This window comes from Silene latifolia, chromosome 7, assembly GCF_048544455.1.
Source record: "Silene latifolia isolate original U9 population chromosome 7, ASM4854445v1, whole genome shotgun sequence".
Taxonomy (NCBI): Eukaryota; Viridiplantae; Streptophyta; class Magnoliopsida; order Caryophyllales; family Caryophyllaceae; genus Silene; species Silene latifolia.
The window spans coordinates 94,690,615-94,700,598 of record NC_133532.1 but is presented as its reverse complement, the minus strand read 5'-3'; the positions used below and the strand labels follow the sequence as shown (position 1 = coordinate 94,700,598).

The following is a 9,984-nucleotide window of genomic DNA, read 5'->3' as shown; positions in this document are numbered from 1 at the left end:
ACAAAATGTGAGATAAAATGTGAGGTAAAAAATGAGTAAAATTGAGTGTTATCATAAATTTAGAGTCAAATCACCGCAATTATTTCATGTAAATTTGTAATAAAATTTATTAAACTATAATTAATATGTTGCTAAGATTTATACATCATTTATTATGTTCATATTAAATGATAAGTTGTAATTAATGCGTATCATTAAAGGTGTATATGACGCGTGTCGCATCCACAATGTTTCAACCCAATTTATATATATATATATATATATATATATATATATATATATATATATATATATATATATATATATATATATATATATATATATATATAAGATCAAATGAGTCCACATCCAACCTTTGAGTCCATAAGTCTTATTATGAGCCTTTGGATCTTGAAATTGAAGGGCTAAGATGAAAACACAAAAAAGATGGTTAATGCTCTAATTTTGCTCTCTCCCTCTAATTTTCTCATTAACTACATTATTCCTCCTCACTAATCATTCATCATCTCATTATCACATTTCCTCCTTCTCTCTATATATCTCACTTCTCCCTATTCTCTCAAAAAAAAAACCAAGAAGAAAAAAACCCAAAAACCAAACAAATAAAAAACCCAAAAAATCCAAATAAATCATTTACTCATCTATTTCTCATTCACCACCCACCTACCACCACCCGCCCGACACCACCACCGTTGCCACCCCCACCACCACAGCCGCCGCCGCCACTCCGTCTTTTTTTAAAAAAAAAACAAATTTAATGTTTGGGTGTTGTTTTTATTTATTTTTTGTTTTTTTTCCTCAAATATCGTCTTGCTATACAATCTTGTTTCAAATTTGTGAGTTTCTTTTATTTTGATCTTAGATCTACTAAAATAGATCAAATATTATTTTCATTGACCCGTTTTTTTTTTCATTTGCATTTTTTTTTTCAATTTTGATGTTTTTACTTTTTTTTTTTATATTTGTTATTTTTCAAATTTTCATATAAAAATGACTTAAAATGATTATAGTTACATCGTCATGAACTAAAATTACAACCTCAATAAACTAAAGTTACACTTTTATGGACTAAAATTACACTTTTGTGGACTAAAATTACACTTTTATAGACTAAAGTTACACATTTGAGGATTAAAGTTACGTATTTGTGGACTAAAATTACACTTGTATGGACTAAAATTACACTTTTATGGACTAAAATTACACTTCCGTGAACTAAAATTACACTTTTATGGACAAAAATTACACGTTTGTGGACTAACATTACACTTTTATGGACTAAAATTACACTTCCGTGGACTAAAATTACTCTTTTGTGGACTAAAATTATACTTCCGTGGACTAAAATTACACTTTTATGTACTAAAATTACACATTTGTGGACTAAAATTACACTTCCGTGGACTAAAATTACATTTTTGTGGACTAAAATAACTCTTTTGTGGACTAAAATTACACTCATAAAATGATAAAAGATGCACACTACCAATGTACTAAAGTTACACATTTGTGGACTAAAGTTACACATTTGTGGACTAAAATTACACTTTTGTTGACTAAAATTACACTCATAAAATGATAAAAGATACACACTATCAATTTACTAAAGTTACACTTTAGTGGACAATGATTCAAATTGCACAATCTCAATGACTCAAAAGTATAATTGTAGCTAACAAAAGTGTAATTTTAGCTAATAAAAGTGTAATTTTAAGCAACAAAAGTGTAATTTTAGCTAACAAAAGTGTAATTGTAATAGACAAAAGTGTAATTTGGAGCAACAAAAGTGTAATTGTAACAGACAAAAGTGTAATTGTAACAGACAAAAGTGTAATTTTATCTAACAAAAGTGTAATTTTAACAGACAAAAGTGTAATTTTAACAGAAAAAAGTGTAATTTTAAGCAACAAAAGTGTAATTTTAACAGAAAAAAGTGTAATTTTAAGCAACAAAAGTGTAATTTTAACAAAAAAATGTAATTTTAACAGAAAAAAGTGTAATTTTAAAAGAAAAAAGTGTAATTTTAACAGAAAAAAAGTGTAATTTTAACAGGAAAAAGTGTAATTTTAATAGAAAAAATTGTAATTTTAATAGATCCTAAATCACACAATACCAAGACAAAATTTAAATACGAAAATTGGCAAATATATATAACAAGACGGATATTAACAAGGCGAGATTTAAAATTCACAATTAAATAGATATAAAAAAATAAAAACCAACTAGATATAAAAAATAAAAACCAACAAATCTGAAAAAATAAAAACCAGATAGATATAAAAAAATAAAAAATTGGTAATTCAAAGGGAAAAATACACAACGAGGATTTTTTTAAGACAAAACAACCGACCCAAAAAATTAAAAAACAAGATCTAAATCTTAAAAAACTGAACAGAAATTATTTGGTTTATTTGGTTTAATAGAAAAAGTGTAACTTTAATAGAAAAAACTAGATCAAGAGCTCAATCAAAACGGAAATTAACGAAATTAAAAGAAAAGTATGAAAATTAAACGGAATGAAAAACGAAAAAAAAAACGAGATCCAAAATTAAAAGAAAAGAGAGAGCAGCGGGTCGGTCAACTAAATTGCTCAAATATGGCTTCACTAAAGCTATCACCGCAATTCAAGAATCCATTATTGGTGGCGAATAATAATTCGAGTCGGTCAACTCGGCCTAGTCGAGTTGGGTTCAAGGTCCGTGCGTCCGAGTCAGGTCAGGTGGCTGGTGAGAGACGACAAATCTGGGTGGTGGGGTGGTTTCGGTGTGGTGGTGTGTGTGGTAGGTAGTGGTGGCAGATCTGGTGGGGTATGGTGCGTGGGGTAGGTGTGGTCAGAAAGTGACGGTGATGGTGGAGGGTTGGTTGGGTCGGGGTGGTTGGGTCGAGTGGGTGGGTGGGTGGGTTGTGTGTGGGTGGTTGGGTCGGGTGGGTTGTGCGTGGTGTCGGGTGGGCTGGGTGGTGGGTGGTGGGTGGTGTCGGGTGGGTGGGTTGTGGGTGGTGGGTGAGGAAGTTTTTTTGATTTATTTGGTTTTATTGGTGGTTTTGTATTTTGAGTTTTTTTGTTTTTTTTTTTTGTTTTGGTTTGATGAGAGAATGTGAGATATAGAGAGAGATGAGTGGTTTGTGATAATGATTTAATGAGGGGTGAATGATGATTAGGGAGGAAGTTAATTGAGTTGAGTAGCTAATTAGAGAAGATTGATTTGTAGCCCTCCATTGAGATCTAATCTCACCCATTGATTCCCTTCATCCAAAGGCCCCTATAAGGACTAAGGGACTCAATGGATGTGAGGGACTTATAGAGAAGAGATCATATAAGTCCATGTATATATATTGAGTCCATAAGTTCTATTATGAGTCATTGGATGGAGGGAGATGGAGGGATGAGATGAACTCACCAAAAGGTGGTTAAAAGCCTAATTAAAACACTTCACTAATCTACCTAATTAAACACTAATTTGCTATATATTTGTTTCCACTCACTCATTTCTCTCTCATCTCACACATTTCACCCACCTCCTCTCTAAAACCCCAAAAAATCCAATTAAATAAAAAACCCAAAAACCTAAAAAATAAAAAAACCTAAAAAATCCAAATAAATCAAAACCCCAAAAAATGCAAATAAATCAAAAAACCCAAAAAAATAAAAAATTCAATTAAATCAAAATCTTTTTTCCTTATACACCACTACCTCACCCAACACCACCCACCCACCGCCACCGTCTCACCACCCGATCTCGTTTCACTTTCAGTTTACTTAATTTTTTTTTTTTTCCGGTTTTGTGGTAAATGAGTTGTTTGGAGTTGTTTTTTTTTTTTTGTTAGTATTAATCTTAGACATATTAAAGTTATTATAATGCATATTTTGACATTTCAAATATCGTCTTGTGTTTTTATTTTTTCAAATGTCGTTTCTTTAAAATTCGTCTTGTTATATAAGTTTTTCAGTTTTAGTATTTAAATTTAAATGTATATTTATTTATTTTTCTCAAATTTCAATGTTTATAACTTCAGCCTCTTGTTTTATAAAATTATTTAAAATCTCGTCTTGTTAAATTTCGTCTTATTTTATAAAGTTTTCAGTTTTAGTATTTAAACTTCAACGTGTATAACTTCACTGACATTCTGTATAACTTCAATCCACATTATGTACAACTTCAATGCACATTATGTGCAACTTCAATCTCATCTTCTTATTGTGTTGGTTTCAAATCTGAATTTATATTTATACTAAAGTTATTCAAAAAATCATTAAAGTTATACTATTATGGACTAAAGTTATATGATTTTCGATTAAAGTTATACAAAAAAGGACTAAAGTTATACGATTTTGGATTAAAGTTATACAAAAAAGGACTAAAGTTACACTATTATGGACTAAAGTTACACAATTTTGGACTAAAGTTATACAAAAAATGATTAAAGTTATACTATTATAGACTAAAGTTATACAAAAAAGGATTAAAGTTATACTATAGGTAATTTACAGAACAAGTTTATATAAATTATCATACTGTAATTGTAGTTTTTTTTCTGTAACTTTAATACAAAATTATGTAACTTTAGTAAAAAAATTGTGCAACTTTAGTCTAAATAAAAAGGAGAAATGAGAAGAATAAGAGATTTAATATTATAAATTTATAACTTTAATCCATAATGATATAACTTTTATCCTAAATATTGTAACTTTAATATTTAAAGGGTATAACTTTAGTCGTAAATAGTGCAACTTTAGTCCATAAGAGTATAAGTTCAGTCATTTTTTATATAACTTTAGTTCAAATTTGTATAACTTTAGTCCAAATTTGTATAACTTTAGTCCATAATGGTATAACTTCAGTCATTTTTTGTATAACTTTAGTCCAAAATTGTATAACTTTAGTCCAAAATTGTATAACTTACACAAATTTGTCAGTGAAGTTGCATAGTATAACTTCAGTCATTTTTTGTATAACTTTAGTCCAAATTTGTATAACTTTAGTCCAAAATTGTATAACTTAGGAATATAAATTCTGATTTGAAACCAACACATTAAAGTTGCACATAATGGACACTAAAGTTACACATTATAAATTGTGAACAAAAATTAACCAATAAGTCAAAAAAGTCGACTCCATTTTATTTATTATGTTGAATTTATGTATTTTTAGTACAAAGTATATGTAACTTTAATTTTTCAAGGGTATAAATTTAGAGGTTAATAGTATAACTTTAGAGGTTAATAGTATAACTTTATTTTGATTATTGTATAACTTTAGCACAAAATATGAACTTTAAAAAAAGAGAAATAAACAATTCTAGATCTGAAAGTAGTAACACTGAAAATTGCAAAAAAAAAAAAAAAAAAAAAAAAAAAACAACAATAATATTGCAAAAAAAAACCAAATAAAATTCCATAATAACAAAATAGATCTATAACTTTTGTATTTTATGGTATAACTTTAGTCGTAAAGAGTATAACTTTTATATGTCAAGGGTATAACTTTAGTTGTAAATAATGTAACTTTTCTCTTTTCACATATAGATCTAAAAAAATATTATCATTACGAAAATTAACAAATAAAAATAAAGAAATAATCTGGAAAATGAGAAAACTAGATATGAAAACCAATAACAAAAACAAAAAACAAACGAAAATAACTTTAATCCATAATAACAAAACCCGTTAATCTAACAAAAAAACTCGTAAATCTAAGAAAAAATAAACAATAAACAATAAAAAAAAAACCAAATCTGAAAATTAAAAATCAACAAATCTGAAAAGGAGGGGGACAAATCTTAAAAATCAACAAATCTCAAACTAAAAAAAACAAAAAACAAAAAACATTGATTGAATAAGCAATTCCATGCTAATTTCACTGACATGACTTTTCTTGTTTCCGGAACTCAGTGTTTGTGTTATTGCACACTCTGCCATCCATTTTTTATCACTTCACAAACTAAAAAAACATATCTTACCTTTTTATGAGATACTTTTTTTGTGGTTTCTTTCACAAACCCAAACACCAAACACCAAACAAAACAAACACAAACACCATGAAATAAAACACAAAACAAATAAACAAATCCAAATCACAAAATAAAACAATGGAGGATCTGAGTTTTTCTTAAAATAAAAAATAAAGTGGAAGATGGTAGTGGTGGCGTCGGGTTGGTAGTGGATGGAGGCGGCGTTTGAGGTGGGTCCAGCCGAGAGGTTTTGGTGTTGGTGGTTGTTAGTTGGTGATGGTGGTGTGGTGGTGACGGTGGTTTGGGGAGGTCGGCGTGCGTGGTGGTGAGTGGTGATGGAAGGGTGGTTGTCGATGAAGTTGTTGTTGGTGTAGATGTGTTGTCGATGAAGTTGTTCTTATTTTTTTTGTGGTTTTTTTTTTGGTTTTTTGTTTTGTTTTGAGAGATTTTTGTGGTTTTTTTTTTGGTTTTTGTTTTGTTTTGAGAGAATGAGAGGAAAATGAGAGAGAACGAGGGTATGAGAGAAGTGTGAAAGAATGAATAATGAGGAAGTGGGTAGGGAGATTAGAATGAGGAAGAAGTTATACAAGATTAGAAGAAGGTATACAGGATTAGAGAGAAAGATTAGTGAGGTGCAATTGTAACCCTTCAATGAGATTTAATCTCATCCCTCCATATCTTCCATCCAAAGGCCCTTATAAGGACTTAGGGACTCATATGATACGAAGGACTCATGAGAACCTCTCTCTCTCTCTCTCTCTCTCTCTCTCTATATATATATATATATATATATATATATATATATATATATATATATATATATATATATATATATATATATATATATATATATATATATATATATATATATATATCCCATTGTTTTAGGGGATTAGACACCAAGTTTTAATCAAGTTTTACCAGAAGTTTACCTAGTTAGAATTTAGCATTAATTAAGCTTATCAAGTTGTAATCTCTTAATCCAATATTAATCAAATCTCAAATTCTCTTTAATCCTTCAATTGTTCTTAGTTCTAGTTTAGGTAATTTGAAGATTATTTGGGTTTATTGAAGACTTGACAACTCTTCATCATTCATCAAGTGTTCTTCTATTATTCTTAGCTTATTATTTGGATCATCCTCAATTTGGTATAATTATTTTGACCCTTGCTTATTTATTTACTCATTCACCATGTTTAACTTTGCTAATATGATTGACACCTTCATTAGCATGTTAACCATAGTCATGAGTTTAGGTAATTTAAAGATTATTTGGGTTTATTGAAGACTTGACAACTCTTCTTCATTCATCAAGTGTTCTTCTATTATAATTAGCTTATTATTTGGATCATCCTCAATGTGGTATAATTATTTTTACCCTTGCTTATTTATTTACTCATTCACCATGTTTAACTTTGCTAATATGATTGACACCTTCATTAGCATGTTTACCATAGTCATGAGTTAGTAGTCACCTAGCTAGGGTTAATGGGGGAATATGGGAACTATAACATGGGGGTAGATGCATACTTAATCTAATATATTATCATAAGATTGTTTGCTTGTTGTAGTGTTAACCTATGCACATGTTATGCTTGATAAAATGCTAGACTATGAAACCTTGCATTTTTACCCATCTCTTATCTATTCAACAAGACTTGTAAGATATAAACTAACTCGAGTCTTTTTAGATCATGCACAGAAGTGAATAGAGAGAAAGTAAGTCGACTTTTAGGTGTTGTACAGTCTAGACGACTCGGCTCCGGGACCCAAATATTCATATGAACCGTAAGACATAAACTAACTCAGTTCCTCTACAACAATAATCGCTTGCAACTATGAAAACAAGTTTGTATGATCACCACCATGAAATCCCCTATGAACCCATAACACCATAGTGCCTTAATCTATTGTTTACAAACCCCCTCTTTAATTGCTTGTTTTGCTTTCATTTCTTTACATTTCATTGCTATAGTAGTGTAGCTTGATACCCCATATCTCAACCCACTTTGTGACAACCTTAAGACATAGCTTTCTACAACCGATAACTTAATTCAATACCCGTCCTTTGGGATCCGACCTTTACTTACCACTCTACTAAGAGTAGTTTGTTTAGTTATAAATATTGTTTTAGTTGGTTGACTTAGACGACAAAGTTTCGAACCGCACCAAAAATGGCGCCGTTGCCGAGGACGGTGTTCAATTGAATTGTTGTCTTTTGTTGTTCTTAGTTGTGTCGTTCTTAACCTTGGGGAAGTCAAACTCCTCAAGGTAGTTTTAATTGTTTTCTAGTTGTTTGCTTTTTGCATGTCTAGGAGATCACAAGGTAGACCTTTACCTATTGATCCCGAAATTGAAAGAACTTTGACTAATCTTAGAAGAACTGCTATAGAGGCTTCAACAAGTTTGGGTATTGGAGAACTTGTGGACGTCGGTGTTATCCAATCAGATAGTGTTGTGTTTACCAACCCTTTTGCAAGAGAAGGAGAGGAGAACCCAATTCAAAACCAACCATAAAATCAACCCACAATGCTTAAATTTTCATCTCATTCCATACCTACCGAGGAGAACCTGCCAAATGGTACTCCAACACCACCTCACTTAACCGGTAATTTCATTGCCAAATCCGCATTCATACAACTAGTTGAGAGAAGCCAATTTGGAGGGATGCCTAGTGAAGATCCTCATCTACATATGGAAACGTTTTGTGACTATTGTGATGCTATCTCTCAAACCAGAGTAACCCAAGATCAAATTCGGTGGGTGTTGTTTCCTTTTTCCTTGATCGGTGCCGCAAAGTAATGGTTGAAGAGTCTAAACAAGGCTACCCTTGGTATTGATTCATGGAAAAAGTTAGCACTTGTCTTCTACAAGAGATTCTATCCCCCGGAGAAGACTAACATGTTGAGAGCCCAAATCACCGGGTTCAGGCAAAGGGATGGGGAATCATTATATGAATCATGGGAGAGATTTAAGGACACTTGTCGCTCTTATCCACACCATGGACTTAGTGAGTGGTTCCTTGTTCAACAGTTTTGGAACGGCTTATATGAAGACTCGCACAATGTGCTTAATATGGGATCCAATGGGAGGTTCACCGAGGTTGATGACAATCAAACATGGGCCAAAATCGAAGAGATGGCGGTTCATAATTCCCAATATAGTAGGCCTCGAAAGGTCACTAGAGGAGGAAAGCATGAGGTGGATTCCATCACACAATTGGGTGCTCAACTAAGTGCTCACATCGACACCATCAACTTGAAGTTTGAGAAGGCTATGGCTAAGTTTGATGAAGCTTCCAAATCACCCAAACAACATGTCAATGCTATGATGGCATCATCCTCAATCCCAAATGGAGTATGTGAAAGTTGTGGAACCTTGGGACATGATCCAAACGAATGTAGGGGAACAAATGAACAAGTGAATGCTTTCCAAGCATGCAAGAATAGCACCCCTTATTCCAACTACTATAATGAGAATACCAAATTATATCCAAATCTCTCATACAAGAGCCAAAATTTCCAAAACCCTCAACCCACATACACACCCCCTCCAATGAGAAATCCTACTCAAAGACCTTACTACAATCAACCCAATGACCAAGCTTTTGATGTTCAAAAAGCTGTCCTCCAAATGTAAAAGAGCCAACAAGATTTATTTGCTCAAATGCAAAGGAATAGCCAAGCCAAAGAAACCACCATCAACAACATCCTTGCTCACACCAAAATATTGGAGACTTAATGTAACACCCCCATTTATTCAGGAGCCTTTAGCTAGACATTCCCAAATAAATAGGACTGTTACCATCTCGGTTTCCCGAGGTAGTGAATAACAAAGTCCAACTCACCAAAGTACTTTAAATTAAAACTTAATGATTACATGTTTACTACAACTTAACCAACTAAAACTTAATATAAAATATTTACAACTCGCAGAGGAAATAAATAAAGTGATCTCATAATCTATGTGATCTAGACTTCTAGGTAGATTGGCCAGTTCTCAAGCATCCCATAGCTCCCAAGTCAGCTAATCTTT

At 31.6% G+C, this 9,984-nt stretch overlaps 1 non-coding gene across 1 annotated transcript; it reads right to left on the bottom strand.

Annotated features, from left to right (window-relative positions):
• Positions 1-8,850: 8,850 nt before the first annotated feature.
• On the bottom strand, positions 8,851-8,957 carry LOC141593397 (small nucleolar RNA R71). The gene has a single exon (XR_012521482.1). It is a non-coding gene; the product is annotated as a small nucleolar RNA R71 (small nucleolar RNA).
• Between the last annotated feature and the right edge of the window lie 1,027 nt (positions 8,958-9,984).